Below are 23,417 nucleotides of genomic sequence, written 5' to 3'. Positions count from 1 at the left end.
CATCCATGTTGTTGCAAATGGTAGGATTTGTTTCTTTCTTATGGCTGAATAGTATTGCATTGTGTATATATACCACATCTTCTTAATTCATTCATCTGCTGATGGACACTTTGGTTGCTCCCATATCTTGGCTATTGTAAAAAGTGCTGTGATAAACACAGGAGTGCATATGTCTTTTTGAGTCTGAGAAATTGTATTCTTGGGTAAATTCCAAGGAGTGGGATTCACGGGTCAAATGGTATTTCTATTTTTAGTTTTTTGAAGAACCTCCATATTGCTTCCATGATGGTTGAGCTATTTTGCATTCCCACCAGCAGTGTAGGAGGGTTCCCCTTTCTTTTTTTTTTTTTTTTTAATTGAAGGGTAGTTGACAACAGTATTCCATTACATTAGTTTCAGGTGTACAACACAGTGATTCAACATTTATATACATGATAATTCTAGGTACCAGCTATCACCATACCAAGTTGTTACAATATTTTGACTATATTCCTTATGCTATACATTACATCCCGGTTACTTATTTATTTTACAATTGGAAGTGTGTTTATATATATATATATATATATATATATATATATATATATATATATATATATATATATATTTTGTGTGTGTGTGTGTGTGAGGGCATCTCTCATATTTATTGATCAAATAGTTGTTAACCACAATAAATTTCTGTATAGGGGGGTCAATACTCAATGCACAATCATTAATCCACCCCAAGCCTAATTTTTGTCAGTCTCCAATCTTCTGATGCATAACGAACAAATTCTTACATGGAGAACAAATTCTTACATAGTGAATAAGTTACATGGTGAACAGTGCAAGGGCAGTCATCACAGAAGCTTTCGGTTTTGTTCATGCATTATGAACTATAAACAGTCAGTTCAAATATGACTATTCATTTGATTTTTAAACTTGATTTATATGTGGATACCACATTTCTCTATTATTATTATTTTTAATAAAATGCTGAAGTGGTAGGTAGATACGAGATAAAGGTAGAAAACAGAGTTTAGTGTTGTAAGAGAGCAAATGTAGATGATCAGGTGTGTGCCTGTAGACTATGTGTTAATCCGAGCTAGACGAGGGCAATAAACATCCATGTATGCAGAAGATTTCTCTTAGAACATGAGGGGGGAGGTTCTAAGCCTCACCTCTGCTGCTCCCCATTTTCTCACCAGATGGCCCCCTGCGACTGTGCCTGTCTTAGGTTGTTCCTCCCTTGAGGAATCTTACCCGTCTCTGGCTAACCAGTCATCTTCCGGGGCTATACAGGGAAATGTTAAGTTGGTAAGTGAGAGAGAAGCCTTATTGTTTGAAAAGGTTAGCTTTTTACTTCTTTGCATATTTATGCCCTGTGGCTTCTATGCCCAGCATTTGTCTTGAGGTGTCTTTACCACTTGGAAGAATTATGATACTCGGTAAATTCGACATGTGGCACGAGTTCTATTTAAAGGTTGTGATTAGGTAGGAAGAAGAAAAGCTATAGAAGTAGCAGGCAGAAGAAAACCTGGGAAGATTGATTATTTCTTTGACATATCTTCTTGTAGAGTAACTTCAGCATGGATAGGTTTTAAACTACTAATTAAATTGTGCACACACATTAACATAATAGGAGTATAGTTACCTAACCAAAGCATACCTGTAATTACCAGCCATCTCCAGTGAAACCAAGAAAACCAGTTAGGCACCTTAGGCATTTGTGAAAACTTAACTATGATATGGTGGATATTGTCTGACTGAACTTAAACAGTCTGAGAGAATTCAGATAAATTAGAACAACCCATTCCTGGGGACTGTTCATATCCCATATGTTCTTTTAACAATAAATAGTCTGTGGTTGTAAGATTTTGGAGTGCTACAATTTGCACTTCGGAGGGTTCCCCTTTCTCTGCATCCTCGCCAGCATTTGTTGTTCCTAGTCTTTTCTATGTTGGCCATCCTAACTAGTGTGAGGTTATATGTCATTGTGGTTTTACTTTGCATTTCCCTGATAATTAGCAATGTGGAACATCTTTTCATGTGTCTGTTGGCCATCTGAATTTCTTCTTTGGAGAAGTGTTTGTTCGTATCCTCTGCCCATTTTTTAATGCAGTTATTATTTGCTTTTTGGGTGTTGAGGTGTGTGAGTTCTTTATATATTTTGGATGTTAACCCCTTGTCAGATATGTTATTTACAGATAAATTCTCCCATACTGTAGGGTGCCTTTTTGTTCTGCTGATGGTGTCCTTTGCTGTACAGAAACTTTTTAACATGATGTAGTTCCATGCATTCGTTTTTTTACTTTGTTTCCCTTGCCCAAGGAGATGCATTCAGGAAAAAGTTGCTCATGTTTATATTCAAGAGATTTTTGCCTATGTTTTCTTCTAAGAGTTTTATGGTTTCATGACTTACATTCAGGTCTTTGATCCATTTTGAGTTTCCTTTTGTGTATGGGTTTAGACAATAATAAGTTTCATTCTCTTGCATGTAGCTGTCCAGTTTTGCCAACACCAATTGTTGAAGAGGCTGTCATTTCTCCATTGTATATCCATGGCTCCTTTATCATATATTAATTGTCCATATATGCTTGAGTTTATATCTGGGCTCTCTAGTCTGTTCCACTGTTCTGTGGGTCTGTTATTGTGCCAGTACCAAATTCTCTTGATTACTGTGGCTTGTAGTAGAGCTTGAAGTCGGGGAGCATAATCCCCCTGACTTTATTCTTCCTTCTCAGGATTGCTTTGGCTATTTGGGGTCTTTGTGGTCCCATATGAATTTTAGAACTACTTGCCCTAGTTGCTTTAATGTTTTCAACAAATGCCATCCCCATGGCTACTCTACTCGCTGTCCTGAGTTCCAGGTTAGGCAAAGTCAAAGCACGACCTTTGTGTTAGCTTTTCAAGAGCCATCCAGGTCAAGAGAGACATCGGTTCTTTGAGAACAAGGTTGTCTCTGCTCCCTCCTACACCAGGAACTGGGTGCTGTCTTCAGACTGCTGTGGAGCTGGGGAGTGGGATGGGGCAAGGGGAAGTTACGGTGTCACAGGCTTCTCCTACCAGGTTTCATTCACCATTTTCTTGATCGGAGTTCACTTGGTTACTACAAACCATTGACTTTTTTCCAGAGTTCTGATAAAGTTTTTCTCAGTGGGGGCACAGGTAGGAAGTTTTTAAATTACGAATTCAATTTTTTTACTTGTTATAGGTCTACTCAGGTAGTCTGTGTCCCCTTGAGTCAGTTTGGGTAATTTGTATCTTTCTAGGAATTTGTCCATTTGTATCCAAGTTTCCTAATTTGTTGGCATGTCATTGTAGTATTCCTTTATAATCCTTTTTGTTTTTGTAGGGTCATTAGTGATGTCCCCTCTTTAATTTCTGATTTTAGAAATTTGAGTCTTTTCTTTCTCTCTTTTCTTGAGATAAATCCTACTAGTTTAGATGCTACATAGCTTATTCCTTTCCTTTTGGTAGTTACACTTAGATTCCTTTAGAGTTTATACTTAAAATACAAAATTAATCATTGTCACTTTCTTTTTCCCAAATGATTCAGAAACCTGTGAACTCTTAAGCCTTGACTGAGAAAAGTCTGCATTGCTCCTTAAATACAGATGTTGCTGTGTGTTGAGTTCTGGGCTGGCTCCCACCTTCCCTTTGTCTGCTGATGGTATTATTCCACACCTTCCAGCGTTATTTCTGTTGAGAAGTTCGTCACCAGGCTAGTCATCTTCCCTTTGTAAATCATCTGCTGCTTCTTTTTGGTAGCTTTTAGGGTGTCCTCTTTGTCTTTAGTGTTTGGCAGTTCTGCTGCATGTCAGGGAGTGAATTCATTTTTATTTATTCTGCTCTGGCCTTGAAATGATTGGTTGTTATTAACCCCATGTCTTCAAGAATCAGATCTTTAAGCCTGGCGTCATGTGCTTCTGCAGTCCTGGGAGTTCCTCTGTTATCTCCTTAGTATCCTGTCCTCCTGTAGTGTCTCCTCTTTCCTCATTTCCCTACTGGACACAGGCCTGGGACTTTTGCATCTGCTTCTCATATTTCCTCAGTTTCTCATTCATATTTTCCATGTCTTTATCTCTGTGCTGAATTTGGGGGGGAGTTCCTCAGATTGCTCTGCTGATTAATTATTCCTCTTTAGCACTGTTTAATCTGCTCTTCAACCTGCCAGTGAATTTTTATTTAAATGCCTTTCATTCTAGGTTTCATTCTAGGAATTCCAATTGCTTCTTTTAAAAGATATTTGTTCTTGTCTCATACTGACATTTTCTTTTCTTGTGCTGGGTTTTCTCATCTCTCATTGTCCTGTTTTTAATTTGTTTTTTTTTTTATCTTTTAGTTCTTGGAGTGCTTCTCTAGGCTTGTGTGCAGAGTTTCTCTTTCATTTCTTTAGTTGTCCTGTGGATGTCACAGCTCTTCTGGGGTCCCAGGTCTCCATTTCCTGTGAGCTCAAGGTCCTGTTCCTTTTCCCTTATGTCTTCTTTGACCCCAGGTGCCAGCCTCCAAGGCAATGCTCTGTAATAGAAGTTTAATATAAGGCATATATAATTTAGAATTTTCTAGGAGCCACATTGAAAAGTAGAGGCAGACAAAATTAATTTTAATAACATTTAACCCACTATATCTAAAGTACCACTACAACATGTAATAATGTAAAACATTACAGATACATTCTTTCTTTTGATTTGCATTAAATCTCCTAAATCGACTGTGTATTTTATACTCACAGTGTGTCTCAGCTTGGGCCTCCCGCAGTTCAAGCGCTTCAGAGCCACATATGCCTTGTGGCTGCCGTATTGGGCGGCAGCTCCCAGTCCTGTATCTGAGTCTGATTTTCCCCTAGGGCATACCCGAGCTTGTACCTCCGAGTCGTCTTTGAGTTTTCACATTTTTCCTGGCAACTTGGGGTTTTACCTGTCTCTTGAGCTTGGCTCTGTATTAAAAATTATCTTTTGTCATATTTCTATATGTTCATTGCTGGAGAAGAAGGTCGGTTCAGTCCATGAAGTTGCTGGAAATCTTTTAATTTATTCCCAACAACCACCTTAGGCCCAATTTACAGATGAGGAAATAGGCTTGTGGAGCTTAAGTGAATTACCTGTGTTCACATGGCTGTTAAATAGCAGAGGACAGACCCAGATACAGGTCTGTCTGAAGTCCAAGTCCATGCTCTGTATGCTCCATGGCCATCTCATAATTTTGATTCCTCCGTGTTTGTTTTCAGGAATTAGAAACCACCGAGGGAATCTCTCCTCCCCGATTCCTTGCAAGCCTTGCTCGTCTGGAGAGTAGCTCTTGGTCAAGATTTGGCAGCAGAGAGCCATGGACCAGAACAGCGCAGGGGAGGAGGGTGCCCTTCCATCCGAGATACACCTCCCTTCATTTTCTGAGAGTCAAGGACTCACCTGCAGCAATGCCCTCAACCAGGATCTTCCCAGCTCCCGAGACCTGCTTATGCTGGCCTGAGTGGTTTGGACGTGGACCCCAGCCTCCCAGTGCCCAATGTGCCCAGCAAGGTGCTGGAGGACAACTGGGATGCTTTCTCCCTGTACTCTGGGGAGGACCGTGACTCCGTGAAGCTGCTGGAGAAGTATGCAGACCCGGCATCTCAGGCTTCTTTACAGGGTGAGGCTGTCCACCTGGGTCCCAGGGCCTGGTGGGCTGTGTGAAATTGCCTGGGCTAGCTACATGTTGATTCTGTGTGGACTGGTTAAGGAAACTTTCCTTTTCTGTGGGTGAATGGGCAAGGACAGTCACCTTTTGGTTTTCTGCTTGGGCATCGTTCCCAATTTGCTAGTCAAGGAAACTGAATACCGATCCTAGGAAATAATGCTGAGAAATGTGGATGTTTGGAGATATCCTAATCTTGTGTGTGGGGTGGGCAGACCTTTGAGTTGGTGAGAGACTTTCCTGCCCATGCCACATCTCAGAGGCTTTTCTCATGTTTGCAGAATGAGCTAGGATCCTGTCCACTTGCTCCTTGGTTGTCTCACCTTCCTAAGGGTCAGTGTCTTCATCTGCAAAGTGGGGGATGATAATACGCACTCTGCTTTCCCCAGAGTAACAGTAGTCAGAAGCAAAAGAAGAAATGAATGTAAAAGCCCCTCATAGATTATAAAGCACTGGACAGTGCGCAGATTTTTATCGATATTGTTAGAGTTAATGCCAGCAGTCCATTGATTTAGTTCTAAGTCTTCTCTTCAGCAAAGAGAGAACTAAAACAGTAATTAGAGACCTTGCTTGTCTCCTTTTGCTTTGCCTTCAGGCTTCCCGCACAAGATAAATCCAATTTTTGTTTTAGCCCTCTTCATGATATCCTTAGGTAAGATGCTTAGGTGGGTTGATCGGGTGAGAGTCACACCACGTGCGTGGAAAGCCACACCTGGAGTGGCCCTGCAAACCAGACATTACTGCTGGTTGGGATAAGCAGCTCACGAAGCCCCCTGAAGACTTGCTAAAATGAAAGACATCTGAGGCCCCCACTCCACGCAAGGTGCAGAGCCCCTGTGTTGAAACAGTGGCTAAATATAAATTCCTGGAATCGGGACATCCGTGGTGCCGCCCTGGGCACTGGACAGGCCTGTGGGTACAGTAATTAGGGTTCACAACCCCGTCCACAGAAATTAACATGAAAATGCCAGTGTGAAAATGTGTGCATTTTGCTGGCCAGAGGAACTGCAGCTTTCACTAGATTTTCATAGGGGTCCATGCACCCCACCAAAAACTGTTACAAATCATTAACCTAGTTCAACATTTCCAAATTCATTTGAAATTGCATTTTTTTACCTTATTTAAAAAAATCCACTGAACAATAAGTTTTAACTCTTTATACTTACATAACTTAAATTCATAAATGCATATACTTATATTAGTCTTTAAATTAGGAAAGTAATGCATATTTATTTAAGAAAACCTAGAAAATGAAGAAGAGTAACAAGAAAAATCCCCACCCTGGCTCCCACACAAGATTTTTTAAAAACATGGGTGAAATCACTCAGAAAGACATGGTTTTGCAGAAATTAAGTGGACATTTCTATTTGAAAATTTTAAACCTTAGTATATTTGCTTTCATATATGAAGGTAGAATATTCAGTTATCGTTGTAACAATTATTCCATTGTATTGGTTGGCCATATTCTTGCTGGTTAGACTGTTACAGTGTTTCTGTGAACAACTTCTTACATATGTGTTTTCTTTTGGATTAGTTCTTTGAACATATTCCTACCAGTGGGTTTGTCCATCAGAGAATGTACACAGTTTGAGAGTGCTTATAACACTGCCTCCTGGGAAGGTCAAGTGGCTTTCTGGGCCAGTGACTCATTTGCCTCTTTGTCAGGGTCCTTGCTAATTTTTTGAAACAACATTTTGTTTTCTAGTTTAATTAAATTGCTTTAATAAGCATTTTAAAAGTAACCCAGCAAGGCTCGGGACTTGCCCCAGAAGGAGTCCTGTTTTTCCTCATTTAAACTGTTGGAATCATTTGACCACTGGGGACAGTGATTTCTCATATGAAGAGAATGTAGATCAGGCAGGTTATAACAGGAGGCAGTGGCCAGAGGCAGATTGGGATGAGAGGCCAGGCCTGGAGGCCCCATCCGGGCTCCTTCCTGCTGGGTCTCTCCGCTGGGTCTCAGGCTCAGAGGCTGAGCACTCTGGCTCCTAAAGCTGAGCCCCCTCCGCTCCCCACAACCTGGCCTGTTGGATTCTTGGATCCCACCTCTGCAGAGTCCCAGATAAATGGTGTCATAGAGCCCCTGCCGCCACAGCACCCTAGTCCTTAGAAGCCTTCCAGGCCACAACTGTCCTGAGTGTGGCCTCTGACTGGGCACCGTCCTGCAACATGGCCGGGCCAGGGTCCTTTCTCTCCCCACTCTCCGGTCTAAGCCTTGTTTTCTCTGTGGGTAAAGGTGCCGGAGATGGAGAAAGGGTTCCCGGGCCTCCCTTCCCAAGTCTGCTGTGGTTCTAAGAGGCGGGGAGCGCTTTAGCCGAGCTCTTCCATGTCCCCAGGTGTCTCTATCCTGGGCTTTCTCCTTCTGTTTGTTTAGACCTGAGGCTGGGCAAGCTTCAGGTGCCTAGAGAGGCTGACAAAGGAGGCAGGGCCACCTCCGGGAGCGCAGGGAAAGAAGAGCAGCATCACACTTCACCTCAGAACCCGCTTCTGGACTGCAGCCTCTGCGGGAAGGTGTTCAGCCGCGCCAGCTCTCTTAGCAAGCACTACCTGACACACAGCCAGGAAAGGAAACACGTTTGCGGAATCTGCAGCAAGGCCTTTAAGCGCAAGGACCACCTGTATGTGGGAGTCTGGTCAGCAACATCTGTGCAGGGGCCTGGGGGGGGTAGGGGGCGAGTTCCTAGGTCGTTCTCATCGCCTCCCAGATGAGCCCGACACACCCTGTCGGTGTTGGGTCCCTGTGACCCGTGCTTAGACGCGGACTCCGTGTCTGGGGAAAGGCCTGACACTGCCCTGAGCAGGTCACCCTTCCCAGCTCCCAAAGTCACACTAGTGAGAAAATCACTGCCTTGACTTGCAGTTGGGACATCCCGAGGCAATGTTGTCATGGAGGGAATCGGGTTAACTTTATAGAGAAATATTTGGAGACCGTGGTAGGTGCCTGAGTAGAACCAGCCCGTGTTTATATGAGGAACATGTACCGGGACTCCACAGGGCATGAGAGATGCCAAAATACCTGTGTCTAGAACGTGGCAGTGGAGCATTAACTCTTGTCTTTTTTAACTCCTTATTTTTTTTTTTAACTCGATTTTAAAAAGAAAGCCCATTAAAAGAGTCTGGAGCAGAATTCCTTTTGTTCTTAATGTCTGGTAAATGATAAGCTTTTCCTGCTAGTGAGGAAGGACAGACAGACTTCCTCAAACCAAGAGACTGGCAAGTGAGAGACAGCAGTCCATTGCTTTTTGTTGTTGTTGTTGTTGTTACCATTAATCTACAATTACATGAAGAACATTGTTTCCTAGGCTCCCCCCTTCACCAAGTCCCCCCCACAAACCCCATTACAGTCACTGTCCATCAGCATAGTAAGATGCTGTAGAGTCACTACTTGTCTTCTCTGTGTTGTACAGCACTCCCCATGCCCCCCCACATTATACATGCTAATCGTAATGCCCCCTTTCTTCCCCCGCCACCCCTTTATCCCTACAATTTGCAACAACATGGATGGAGCTAGAGTCCATTGCATTTTATATGCTCCTGGCCTTCCCACAGGGCTTTGACTGACCCACCTTCCGACTCATCCTCTCGCCAAGCCCCCCAGGGAAAGGCCGCGATTTGCTCATGTCACAGACCAGTTAACAGGGGAGCTGGAGATTGGGTGTCTCCCACTCTCCTCCGATGGAGGCCGGGGCTGACCTTTGGGGAAGGGCTTTGTCATTTATCAGACATGCCCCATGTGCATCATTATTAGGACTGTCCAGACTAGGGCTGCTCGGAGTGCAGAGGGTGATTACTCATCTGTTCATAGTTATTAATGTAGATATGAGTATGACATAATCATTGTGCATATTTGTATTCATTTATATTATAGGAGGCACATTTGGCTGTTTCCTAGAAAGTTCTGGTTGGGCATCTGTAAATTGTTATTTTTTCTTGTGGGGGTTTTCAGGCAGCTGTCTCCTTATAGGAATTCTATGGTAGGGGAAAGACTCCTTTCATAAAGGCAGGATCCTCGGATCCTCCCGAAATGAGCTTTTCCTCAAATGTATTCCGCAAAACTTTGGTTCTTGAGGGCACAAAGAGGGGCTATTTCAAAAAACAGTTCTGTGGGCAACTATGTGTCAGAGACATGGCAGGTTAAGCAGATGACCCTCTGTCAACCTACCTGCTATGTGGCTGTTACATTGGCTCCCGTGAACCTCCAAGAAGTACACGGTGCTCTGTCAGGACTGACTTGCCAGGGGAGCCACTCGGGAGGGCTGGTGTTCCTGGGGAACCCATTCTGGGGAACTCTGGCCTGGCTTCTGTTGATTTTTCTCTCAGATAAGGGGGTTGCTTAACGGTGAGGGAGAGGGGCACCCCTTCCAGATGTTTTGACTATAGCCGGGGGCTGAGTGCAGGCTCTGAACTGTGGTTCTGAGCTCCACTGCCCCTTGGGAGCACTGTTGGGGGAGTCAGGCTCAGGATCCTGCAGTGGGAGGCTGAGCCCCAGTGCCCTCTGACTCCCTTCTCGTGTATGACTCCAGGACTGGGCACATGCTCACCCACCAGAAGACCAAGCCCTTTGCGTGCAGGGAGCAGGGCTGCAGCAAGAGCTACTGTGATGACCGCTCCCTGCGCCGGCACTACAAGGTCCAGCCCAGCTTGTGCGTCCTGAAGGAGCCCCCCCCTCCCAAGGAAGAAGCCTGTGGGGACTCCTCTCCTGCCCACGAGGTGGCTGGCCAGCCTGCTGCAGATGGCCTGCGGTCCCTGGTGCCTCCAGAAGCCAGGTCCCCAGGCCCCCTTTTGCCCAACCGAGAGCCCCTGCGCTCTATTGTAAGCAGCCTGGTCCACCAGGAGATCTCTTCTCCAAGCCCGGTCCTGGCCGGGCCCTCAGATGACGGGGAAGGGAAAAACACAGCCTGTCCCTCCCCACCCTCACTGGGGCCCTACCCCTGCACCCCAGCGGCCCCAGGGACCCTGGGCACTGATGTTCCTGAGGAGTGTCACCCCCTGTGGAAGGAGCCCGCCGCTGGGTTCACAGCCATTCACTCCAGGGTAGCAGAGGATGGTGGTCCACACCCAGCTGAGTCGGAGCGGCCACCCCAGCTACCGCCCACCCTGGAGAGCGGGCAGGAGGCCGGGCCTTCGGTGGACCCCCCACAGGACTCAAAGCCCAAGCTGATGATATCCAACAGGATCCAGGTACCTGACTTTATGCTGTGAGATGAGAGTCTCACTCATCACTTGTTTCCGAATTTGAGTCGTCCAGGCATTTTATTTAGTGCCCGTGAGTCCTCAGACCCAGTTTTACAGAGGGGAAGTGAAGGTTCAGAGAGATCGTGGCCCCGCACCAACCTCCCCCACAGAAAAGCCAGGATGAAGGCTTTGCAAAGTCGCTGGGACGCCCTGTGTCAACTTTCCTCACTGAGTTTTTTCTGCTTGCCCTCCTCTTGCCCTTCTCTTCCTTCTGGGTTTTCCCCTCAAACTCTTCAGAGGATATAAAGGTAGAGTTCCTTCCCCCTCAGTATTCCTGCATGAGATGCCATCTCTGGCTGTGGGGCATGGGTGCCCACGTGTGTCAGCACTTGTGCAGCATTAACCTAGTTCCTTCCCAGGTGGTGGCCACGAGGACCTGGGCGCCAGGCTGTCAGCTGCTTCTCTTTGCGACATGCTGAGGTCGAGCACCCGAAAGCTGCATCCTTTTTTTTTTTAAACAGCTTTAATATTCATGTGTCATCTAACCATTTTAAATCACACCATCTGGTGACTTTTAGTATACTCAAGAAGGTTGTGCACCATTACCACTTTTTCCAGAACATTTTCATCACCCCAGAAATTAACCCGACACTCTTAGTTGTCCCCCCAGGTCTCCCCATAACCTCCCAGCCCCTGGCACCATGAATCTACCCCTGTCTCTATGGATTTGCCTACTCTGGACACTTCATATAATTGAAATCATACACTGTGGCCTTTCGGGTCTGCCTTCTTCCACTCAGCATAATGTTTTCAAAGTTCACTCATGTTGTAGCATATGCCAGGCTTTGCTCCTTTTTAGGTATGAATAATACTCCATTGTGTGGATACATCACATTTTGTTTATTTATATTTATTCATCAGTTGATGGCCATTTGGGTTGTTTCCACTTGGCCATTGTGAATAGTGCCTCTGTGAGCATTCATACAAGTTTTTGTGGGGACATACATTTTCATTTCTCTTGGGAATGACCTAGGGGTGGGATTATCAGTTCATGGGGTAGCTCTGTGCTTAACCATCTGAGAAGCTGCCAGGCTTTTCCAAAGCAGTTGCGCCATTTCACATCCCCATCCTCAGGGGCCAAGAGCTCCAATTTCCTCACAGCCTCATCAGCACTTGCTATTATCCAATTTTTTTTTTACCACAGCCATTCTAGTGGGTGTGAGGTGCTGCCTCATCATGGTCTGACTCACGAGGCTCTAACGGCTGATGGTGCTGAGCATCTTTTCATGTGCTTATCGGCCATTCATATGTCTTCTTCGGTTTGGTGTCTGTTCATATTCTTTGCCCATTTTTGAACTGGGTTATTTGACTTCTGTTAGGCTGTAAGAGTTCTTTATGTATTGTAAATACAAGGCCCTTATGAGATGTATAACGTGTAATGACTTTCTCCCATTCTGTGGGATCTTACTTTCTTGATGGTGTCCCTTGATGCAGGGAAGTTTTAAGTTTTGATAAGTCCAGTTTGTTCTCTTTCTGTGTCATCCAAGAAAGCATGGCCTAATCCAAGGTCACGGAGCCACACCTGTGTTTTCTTCTCGGCACCTTGTAGTTTTAGTCCTTGCATATGCCTCATTTTTGATATGTCGGCTCAGATGTATTTTCATCCTCAGAGTGGAAATACCTACCGGCTCCCCGATCCAGTGAAGGAGGAGAGCATGTCAGGCGGATAGTAAGTTCAGAAGCCTCTCCCTGCCGGGCCTGGGGGCTCAACCCCTCGGGAGTCCTCTGGGGGCTTTTATGTGCTGGCCTTGGGCGAGTGAGCTCTGGATGCTTCAGCACTGAAGAGGTGCCCGCCAGGCCACGAAGGAAAGGGGTATCATCTCCATTTCTGGGGATTCATTGAGAGTTGTCAGTGGATCAGACTTAAAAGAAAAAAAAGAAAAAAACAGGTTGAGTCCCCTTCTGCCATTCTTCCCTCCTGCTGTGTCTGTCCACAGTAACCAGCAAAATGGAGGCCCTGCAGACTGGGCAGAGCCAAGGAGCACGTATGTCTGCAAGAATTGCAGCCAGATGTTTTATACAGAGGAAGGGCTGACCAGCTATATGTGTTTGCCCAACGACCAGTGGCTGTCACCTCGAAGGAAGCAGGACCAACAGGTGAAGGTGCGTGTGCAGTAGGTTCTGTGCTCGCAGGGCGCTCACAGGCTTTGGGGGAGGGAGTGAGTGGCTGGGTGTCATTGTCTCAGGATGGAGGCGTCCTCCTGGGGAAGCCTGGGCAGGGACCAGGAGTCCAGCTGTGCTGCTCCGGGCGGCAGGCCCGCGCTTGAGCCTGGAGCGTCCCCTCTGCCGCCTGCCTACGGTTCCTTGTAGGCTGCCATCTCTTCTCTGTCGGTGTTTGGGTGTCCAGCATGGAGTTTTTCAAGCCTCTATGACAGGCGCTGAGGCCAGAGGTGGAGGCACAGAGTCCCCCAGGAGCCAGGAAACCCTCGACGGCATGAGCACAGCTCCTCTGATGATGCCTGCGTCGGAGTCTGTGGGCCCAGTGAGCCAGACCCCGGGGAGCACAGCCAAGGTGGGTACTGGTCGGTCCACTTCCTTCCCACTGCTTCCTGCACAACCTGCCAGTGGAAGCTATTGGCAAAGCCCAAACCAAGCGCCTCAAAAAATCTCTCCAGAACAGCTTGACTTGCGCGTTCATTCATTCACCTTCCGTGCCGGCCCTGTGGGGGCAGTGCTGAGGACACCATGGTAACAGGGACGGCCCCAGCCTGGCATCCTGGGGCTGCCAGTCCAGGCAAGTAGATGGATCCATGCCAGACAGGACTCAGACTGGGCTGGGCTGGGAGGGGGAGCAGAGGGACTGAGGGGACCCCAGAGACCCCGCCTGAAGAGGTCAAGAAGGACTTCCTGGAGGGGGTCAGAGCTGAGACCTGGAGGATGAGCAGTAAGACTGGTAGAAAGAGGGGAGATTGTGTGGAGGTGGGTAAGAGATGTAAGTTCAAGGGATCAGCCATTGCAGCCTGGACTGGAGGGCCCCACCTGGAGAAGCCCCCTCCAGGCCGGGCGACAGGGTTCATAGATCCCCTTGTCCATATCATGGAGCTATGGTCATTTTTCATCTTGTGGTGCTGTTGCACTGCATCTCCGGCCCCATCTCTAAGTGCTAGTCATTTTAACAAGTTGATGCTGGCCTCATACATCTCCAAAACCCTTTGTATCAGGGCCTCTCCCTGTGGGGGTGGGCACATGAGGAAGCTTCCGGCATCATCCAGGCCGAGAGTCTGGGGTCTGGCTCAGGCATGGTGGCCCCGCTCAGCTCCCTTGCTGAGGCCGGCTCGGACAGTGGTGTTGGGTGTTATGTTTCCCTCTGGCTCTGTGGGCAGTGCCCTTGCCTATACGCGTGCCCCCTTGAAGACTGAACTGTGCACACGTGGCCTCAAGTCACCCCCTGTGGCTTTGAATTCTCTTCTCCAGGGACAAGACAGAGACGGGGAGGAGAGAGACAGCGAGGAGAGCAGCCAGCCCAGAAAGCGGAGAAAGTGCCTGCGGCCCAAGGCATCGTTCCTGCCTCCTGCTCCTTCTGCCTTTGTGGAGCCGGGCCCCGAAGGAGGCCACCAGAGCTGCCTGCTGTCTCCGGTGCTCCTGGTGGACCACTCCCTGCAGGGATTGTTCCAGTTATCTCCTGATACGCCGCCCCCGGTGCTGAGCCCCATCCGGGAGGGGTCTGGGCTGTATTTAAACACTGTTCCATGTCCACTCAGGATGATTCTGACAAAGTCATCGGCAGCAAGCTTGGTGAGTGAGGCTCAGGCCTGTCATCTCTGACCATCACACGGCAGGCCTGCTATGGGCCAGATGCAACTCGGCATGTAGCATTTGATCCAGGGGTTCTCTCTGACCTTCGGCTGTGTCTGGTCTGGGGGTCCCATGGCTGCTCAGAGGTATCCCAGGACGATGTGGAACCAGCAGCCTTCTAGGTGCTGAGAATTTTACAGGCAGAAGGAAAATATAGAGGCCATTTAGCCTGACCACCCTTCTGCCTGTCCTCTTGAATAATTTTGTTAGCAGCTTTATTCATACATAATTCACATGCCATATGAATCACCCATTTAAAATATACAGTGTTTTTTAGTAAATTCATAGACTTGTGCATTAGCAGTCACACAGACCCCACAGCCCCCATCTCCCCAGCCCTGGGCAACCACTGATCATCTCTAATCATCATGGACGCATCTACTCTGGACATTGCATGTAATTGGAATCATACAGTATGTGACATTTGGCGTTTAGTTTGTTCATTTAGCATAATGTTTTCAAAGTTCATCCATGTTACAGCATATACAGTGTTTCAATCCTTTTTATGGCTGAATAATATTCCATCGTGTGGATACACAAAATTTTATCCATTTATACCCGATGAGTATTTGGGCTGTTTCCATCTTTTAATTATCATGAATAATACGGTTATGAACATTCACATACAAGTTTTTGTTGGACAAAGGCTTTCATTTCTCTTGAGCTTATGCCTACGAGTGGAATTGCTGGATCATAGGGTAACTATGTTTAATGGTTTAATGCCAGACTGTTTTCCAAAATGGCTGAGCCATGGTAATAAATTTCCATGCACATTGCACGCAAGTTCCAATTTTCCACATCCTTGTCAGTGATTCTTACCTTTTTAAATTATAACTCTCCTAGTGGGCATAAGATGTTATCTCATTGTGGTTTTGATGTGCATTTCTCCAATGGCTAATGATGTTGATATCTTTCAATGTGCTTATTGTCCATTTGTGTATTTTCTCAGAAGAAATGTCTATTCAGATCCTTTGCCCCTTTTTTAAATTGACTTATTATCTTTGTATTACTGAGTTGTAAGAGCTCCTTATATATTGTGGATGCAAGCCCCTTATTAGATATATGATTTGGGAATTCTCTCCTGTTTCATGTCTTGTCTTTTCATTTTATTTATGGTATTTGCGGTACAAGAGTTTTTATTTTTTGTCACTTGTGCTTTTGGTGTTGTATCTGCAGTTTTGCCTGACTAAAAATCACAATTGCTATTTTTAAGTCAGTTAAGAAAAGAAGAAATATGTAATTATGCTGACTTTTACTCCTTTCTCTTCAAAGTGTTTTATATTTTAACTCTTACATTTAGGTCTTTGACCGATTTTAAGTTAACTTTTATATATTATGTGAGGTTGGAGTCTAAATTCATTCCTTTGCGTGTGGATATCAGTTGTTCCAGCACCATTTGTTAAAGAGATTATTCTTTCCCCCATTGAGCTGGTGTGGCACCTTTGTGGAAAATCAACTGACCATAGTGATTTTAGATTTTTCTTATTTTTTAATACAGACAGTTATAACTGTAAGTTCCCTCAGAGCATTGCTTTAGCCACATTCCATAAGTTTAAGTATGTTATGTTCTTCTTTCCATTTATCTCAAAGTATTTCCTAGTTTCTCTTTTGATTTCTTCTTAAATACATTGATTATTGAGGAGTGTGTTGTTTTATTTCCACATATTTGTGAATTTTCCAAATTGTCTCCATTTATTGATTTCTAATATAATTCTAATGTAGTCAGAGAACATGCTTTGTATTAAGTTGGTCCTTTTAAATTTATTGAGACATGTTTTATGAGCTAGAATATGTTCTGTCCTGAAGAATATCCCATGTGCGCTTAAGAATATATTCTACTGATGTTGGGTGGAACGCACCAAAAATGTTTCTGTCTCGTTTTATTCTGTGTGGTTGTCCTATCCATTACTGCAAGTACTGAAATCTCCAACTATTGTTTTGAATTGTTTATTTCATACTTAATTGTGTCAGTTTCTGCTTCATGTATTTTTGGACTATGTTTTTAGGTGCATATATGCTTATAATTGTCATATCTTTCTGATGGTGTGATTGTTTTTTTCATGAAGTGACTACAATGTTCTTTATCATCACTGCAATAATTTTATCATTATCTCTAGTTTTTTTTTTTAAAGCCTAATTAGCCTAACATTAGTACCATTCTACCTCTTTTATGGTTGTTTACTTGGTATATTTTTTCTGATCTTGTATTTTCAGACTGCTTGTGTTTTTTAAAATAAACCATGTCTCCTATAGATAATATTAGTTGGATCATACATTTTTAATCTAATCTGACAAACTGCATTTTGATTGGTTTATTTAATCCAGTGTCATTTAATGTTACATTGTTATAGGGAGGTTTACATTTGCCATTATGCTTCTGATTGTATGTACCTTGCCTTTTTCTCCTTCTGTTCCTCTATTCTGGCTTTCTTTTGTATTAAGTGTTTTTAATTGTAACATTTTAATTCCTTTAGTTTTTCATTTTTTTCTTAGTCATTTCTTAGTGGTTCCTCTAGGACTTAAAACTACATCTTAATATTATCAGAATCTGTTTAGATGTATAATAACTTAGAGTGAAATATAGAAACATTACTCCTATATAGCTCTATTTCTCCTGACCCTTTTTCTCTTATTATTTATATAAGTACTTTATATATATATTTCATTTTCTGTATGTGTGTGTGTATATATATATATATAAATCCAGCAATACATTGTTTACTTCTTACATTATACTATTTTGTATTATGTAACAAAAACTGAGAGAATAAAGGAATGCAAGCATTATTTATACAATTTGTTATGTAACATTTTTAGTTACCGTTTCTCATCTCTTCATTTATTTATTCCTGTGGATTTGAGTTACTGTATGGAGTGTTATTCCTCTACTCCAATGCATCTCCCCTCTGTTGTGCTGTTGTCGTCATATATATGTTTATAAATTACAGGCCTATAACACTAGTGTTTCATGCACTTACTTTTTAAGTCAAGAAAAAAATATGCAATTATACTGACTTTTATAATTACCTACATAAGTAGATTTACCAGTGTTTTGTGTCTGTTTGGATTCAGGTTACTATCTGACGTCTTTTTTTTCTTTCAGTCTGAAGAACTTCCTATAGTATTTATTTTCATTGTGGATGTGTAATTCACATGTCATATAATTCATCCCTTTAAAGTATACAATACAGTGGTGGTTGATGTATTCTCGGAGCTGTGCTACCATTGCTACCATCAATTTCCAGATATTTTCATCATGTCCCAAAGAAGCCCTGTACTCAGCAGTCACTCTTATCCCTCCCCTCCTGACCCTGTCCCCAACCATAGGTAAGCACTAATCTACTTTCTATCCTGTTGGCTTGGCTCTTCTGGACATTTCATATAAGTGGAAATAATACGATGTGTGCTTCTCTGTGTCTTCTTTCAGTTAGCATGAAAACTTAGGGTTTCACCCATGTTGTTGTGTGTATCAGAACTTCATTTCTTTTCATGGCTGAATAATTATCTACCTTTAATGTTCCTTACAAGACAGGTCTGCTAGCAACAAGTTTCCTCGGTTTTTCTTGACCTAAGGATGTCTACTTTCACCTTCATTTTTGAAAGGTAATTTGCTGGTTATAAGATTCTTGGTTGAAAGTTTTTACTTCCAGCAGTGAGATCTTGTTGTCCCACTGCCTTCCAACTGCTGTCATTTCTGATAAGAACTCAGCTGTTAATCTTACTGGGGTGTACATCTATATCACATTATTTTTCTCTTTTTGCTTTCAAGGTCTTTCTCTTTGGCTTTCAGTATTTTGCCTATGATGTGCCCAGATGTAGAGCTCTTTGTGTTTATCCTACTTGGAGTTTATACAGTTTCTTGGATGTATGTATTGTTTTTTCATTACATTTTGAACATTTTCTGCCAAAATGTCCAAATTAAGTATTTTCCTGTTTCTTTCTCCACTTCTCCTTGTATTCCCATTACATGTGTTGCTGCACTTATTGATGCCCCACATTTCTCTGTGGCTTTTCATTTTCCTTCATTCATTTTTCTCTCTGTTTTTCAAAATCCATAATCTCCATGGATCTCACTTTAAGTTGGCTGCTGGTTTCCTCTGCCAGCTCAAATCTACATTTTGCTTATTGTCCTTTCTTAACTCCAAAATTTCCATTTGGTTCTCTTTTTTTTTAAAACAATTTCTACCTCTTAATAGTATTCTCTCTTTGATGAGGATTTTTCGTTGTACCTTCCTTTAGCTCTTTAGGCATGAGAGCTGGGAGGAGAGGGACCCCCTGTGTCCCTGGCTGCCCCTCCCTGGAGTAGCGCCCTCCAAGTAGAGGTTCTGATACACAGTGCATGGGGTTGGTAGGTAAGGGAGCAAGTCATGGCTCAGGTGCCACAAACTCACTATTCTTACCGACATTTACTCAGTTGTCCTGAATGAATATTTCTTAAAATGCTGTATACCTTTAGGATAACTTCTAGAGACTTTAACTGCTTTTAAAAATAATTTTTACCAGATAATTTGTTGTTTTACTGCGTTTTTTTACTGTCTTATCAGAAGTCCTTGTCCTCTTCCACATGATCTTTTTAAAAACTTTTATTGTTACAAGAAGAGTTAACATAAGACCTACCCTCTTAACAAATGTTTTAAGTGTTCAATATAGTATTGCTGGCAGTGCCGTACAGCAGATCTCTAGACTTTATTCATCTTGCTTAACTGAGACTTTACATTCCTTGGTTAGTAACTCCCCATTTCCCACAACCCTAACCCTGGACACCACCATTCCACCCTTTGGTTATATGAATTTGACTGTTCTAGATACTACATGTTAAGTGCATTCATGCAGTATTTCTCTTTCTGTGACTGGCTTATTTCATTTAATGTCCTCAAGGGCTTCATCCATGTTGTTGCATATTGCAAAATTTCTTTTTAAGGCTAAATAGGATTCCATTGTACATATAAATCACATAATCTTTACCCATTCATATGTCGATGGGCATCTTGGTTGTTTCCACATCTTAACTATTGTGAATCACGTTGCAGTGACCATGGGAGTGCAGGTGTCTCTTTGCGAGCCTGATTTCAGTCCTTTTGGGTCAATACCCAGTAGTGGGGTTGCTGGATCATACGGTAGTTCTATTGTTAGTGTTCTGAAGGAGCTCCCGACCTTGCAATCTTGGAAACCCTGCTTTCAGCTGCTCTACAAAGGCCGGCAGAAGGGGCCCCTGCATCACTTCCAGTCAGTGTTCTTGAAGTTTTCTGTTGCTTATTTTCTAGATCAAATGAATGACTCTTTTGGCATCTGTGCAATCGAGGATGACACCAAGCCCAGCATTAGACCATGAGTTGAAACAGACTTAGAACCTGGGGGTCCTTCCAAAGTGGGGATATTTTTACCCTCCTTGTGTTCCCCCAGAGCTCCTTCCTCACAGGGGTGTTAGCTTCTCTCTGGGAGAGAAGTGGTAGATTTCTCTGGGTGTATGTGGGAAGTTCCTCCAATATTCCTTCTATCTGGGCATCCCATAGTTGGGCCCACTGGGACAAGTGCCCAGGACCCTGGGGTTCTAGGTAGAATTGGTGATGGCACATTTGAGACTTGAGTATCCATGGAATGTGACTAGATGGATGTGGCCATGGGTGTAGAATCATGCCAGGCATCAGCATACACCTCCCCTGTCCTGGACCCAAGAGGGGCACCTGAGGGAGAAGCCTGGTGATAAAGAAAATTGGAGGAAGGGAGTGGAGCTGGACGGTATCTAGAACACTTGTCCATGTCTGTCCGGGGTGACGAATACTCAGCAGATGCATCTGGGAGATGACAGAGCTTTCCACAGAGCAGGGTTGTGGCCTGAGAGCAGGGCACGTCACACATCTCCATCCTATTTCCCATCTTAGTCACATGTGTATGTTTCGTGTGTGGCCTCATTTCAGACACATCAGGATAGGAAACAAGTTTCAGGCCGAGATCCTGGAGCTCCAGGAGCGCCCTCCGGCCGAGACCAGTGAACATGGAGCTACTCTGGTCTGGAAGCCATGGGACGATGTGATGAGCAATCCAGAAACACAGGATAGAGGTGGCTGAGACATGGGGGCCAAATTCCCAAGGGTACCCCTCCTTCCCTCATCTCCAAGGAGTTCCGCCTCCCAGTTCTCACCTGGACCAAGAAGCAGTATCCCTGGGTGGGGTAGCAGGCTGTGGGACCAGGACTTCTCCCGCCCCCCATTCTCCTCATGCACTAACCAGCCAGGCCATCCTGAGCAGGTGCCAGGAGCAGGGTTTCTGCCCTTCCTCCCTGTCCTTCCCTTCGCCTGCTTTTCAGGGAGCTGTGAGGGAGACAGGGACAAGGAGCCCCTCTCTGTGCTTTTGGGGACGTCTCCTCCCCGGCATTCACTGACTCGCTGTGTCTCCCGTCTCTCATGCTCTGCTGGGGACGTTTGCTGGGAACAGTGACTGAGCTCTGCAACGTGGCCTGCTCCAGCGCGATGCCAGGAGGGGGCACCAACCTGGAGCTCGCTCTGCACTGCCTGCACGAGGCCCAGGGTGATGTCCCGGTGAGCTGGAGGCAGGGGCGGGCTTGGCGGGTACCTGGGAAGCCCCTGCCCTGCTGAGGCTGGGGATCTGGTTCATGTAACGTGCCATCTGCAGGCTTTGCGGCTCATGAAAACTGTGAAAGGCCACCCATCCTTTTCCCCAGTGGCTGTGGGGTTGATGTCCTTGTCAGTTGTAGGGCAAGTGTGCAGATGGGGCTCAGTTAGTCAGTTACTTACCTGGAGCAGCAGCAGAGCACCAGGTTCCTCCGAGATCGCAGGGGCACGGGGAGTGGAGCCGAGTAGACTGACTCAGGTCCTGCATTAATCTGGTTTATTGATGGAGCTTTATCTTTTTTATTAAAAACCCATGTACGAAAACCCCTGATGCAACAAAAATATCTGCTTCCTCCAAGGACCCGCTTGACCATCCTGAAGTTTAGAAAATAAAAAGTACAACTCTGAGTAGTGGGAAGGGGGGTCATGTCACCCAAGTTAGGGCCCCAGTAGTCACTGTTGGCAACTGTACTTTTCCTCAAGTTGCAATGCAGTGGCTGGCACATAGTAGGTGCTCAGCAGAGTAACCAGCACATGTGTGTTGGCCCTCATGAGTGTCGTGGCCCTGGGGCACGGCTGGCTTTGGGGCCCCACTCAGTCTAATGCTCTGCCTCCACCATTTTTGAAATTAACAAATTTTCTAAAAGGGGCCTGCATTTTCATTCTGTGCTGGGCCCTGCAAGTTCCGTGGCCAGTCCTGATCGGATTTACACTGGTGAGCGAGACAAAATCCTTCTCCGTGGGGCTTGCATTTTAATTTTAGGACAGTCAAAAGGGAAATCTCTTTTTAAAAGTTGTTAGTGATTGGTGCTATAGTGCTATGAAAAAAATAAACTGGGGCTTGGCACAGGCAGTGCTCTTACAAATGCCAGTCCTTGACGAAGGAAGGAGCTGGTATGAGAATAAATCCACACCTGCTTCCTTCATCAAGAAAACCCTACTATGAGAAAAACCCCAGCTGCACTCAGCAGTATGCGTAGTGACGGAGCCAGTACGTCCCCATGCAGTTCACAGGCCGTGGCCAGTCCACGGCCCCACCACGCGCTGAGTAGCCCTGGAGTGACAGAGGCTTTAGGGGGGCCTGTCAGTGCTTTTCAAATGAATGAAAGGATGAAGGCAGGCCTCCAAGCTCACCTTCCCTCCCTCAGAAAGTAGCCTGCTTTCCTTCCTGCTCCAGGTGGCCCTAGAGACCCTCTTACTCAGCGGACCCCAGAAGCCGCCGACTCACCCTCTTGCCAACTATTGCTACGCAGGTACTGGAGCGAGGCTGCGGGGGTGGGTGTGCCCGGCTAGTACCCGGCAGCCAGTCGGTCTCGGGGGCAGGCTCTGCTTGTGCCCCTGGGCGTGCTCTTGGGGCCCTCCTTCTCCTGCCTTTCCAGAAGGGCCTTTCCTCTCCAGGGGACCTCAGGGGGTGCCTCTCTCTCCTGGCTGGGTCCTCCCTTCCCCCTTCCAGGGGTTCCCTCACCGTCTGTGCCCAGCCAGGAAAGGGATCCCCTGGCCAGGGAGAGATGAAGGCGGGCTCAGATGCAGTGGCTGAGCACCCCAGCCTGGGAGTCAGGCAACTGGGGGTCCCTGCCTCCCGTTGGCAAGTCTGTTAACCAATGGAAGCCTTGTTATTGCATCTGTAAAGTGGGGATAGTATTGGTCCCAACCTGCTGAGGTTTTTCTAAGGATTGTATGAGATAAAACAGAATTCTTGGCACATACTTGGTACTCAAGTCATGGCAGCTTTAAAAAGGGCAGGCTGCATTTCCGCCATGGCTGCGGCCGCAGAACTGTCCTTTTCCCTCCTGTTTCTTCGATAGGTTCAGACGTCTGGACCTCCGAGGAGAAGATCCTCTTTAATAGAGCATTCTGTGCTCACAAGAAGAACTTTTACTTGATACACAAGATGGTAAGGTGTACGTGGGTGGGCTGGTGTAGACAAGGCCTCATCTCACACCACTGAGCCGAGCTAGAGCTGGAGGGCCTATCGGGGTGACACGCTGTTCACACTGTAAACTGCTTGTAGTTTATAAAGCCACTGATGTGAACAACTGCAGACAGTACAGAAATGCCATCACGTGCTCAAAGCCCTCCACACCCATCCCCGTCGTCCTACTTCTGAATGATGACCTCTGACTTTGGTTGGGCACCTCAGGCATTTGCCCGTACAGATCT

General features: G+C 45.3%; 1 pseudogene; it reads left to right on the top strand.

The window, feature by feature from the left end:
• The first annotated feature begins 5,231 nt into the window (after positions 1-5,231).
• On the top strand, positions 5,232-14,976 carry LOC118912398 (zinc finger protein 541-like; annotated as a pseudogene).
• The last annotated feature ends 8,441 nt before the right edge of the window (positions 14,977-23,417 follow it).

This window comes from Manis pentadactyla, chromosome 15, assembly GCF_030020395.1.
Source record: "Manis pentadactyla isolate mManPen7 chromosome 15, mManPen7.hap1, whole genome shotgun sequence".
NCBI classification, from domain to species: Eukaryota; Metazoa; Chordata; class Mammalia; order Pholidota; family Manidae; genus Manis; species Manis pentadactyla.
Note: the sequence above shows the minus strand (reverse complement) of the source record. Positions and strands in the feature narration are given on the sequence as shown.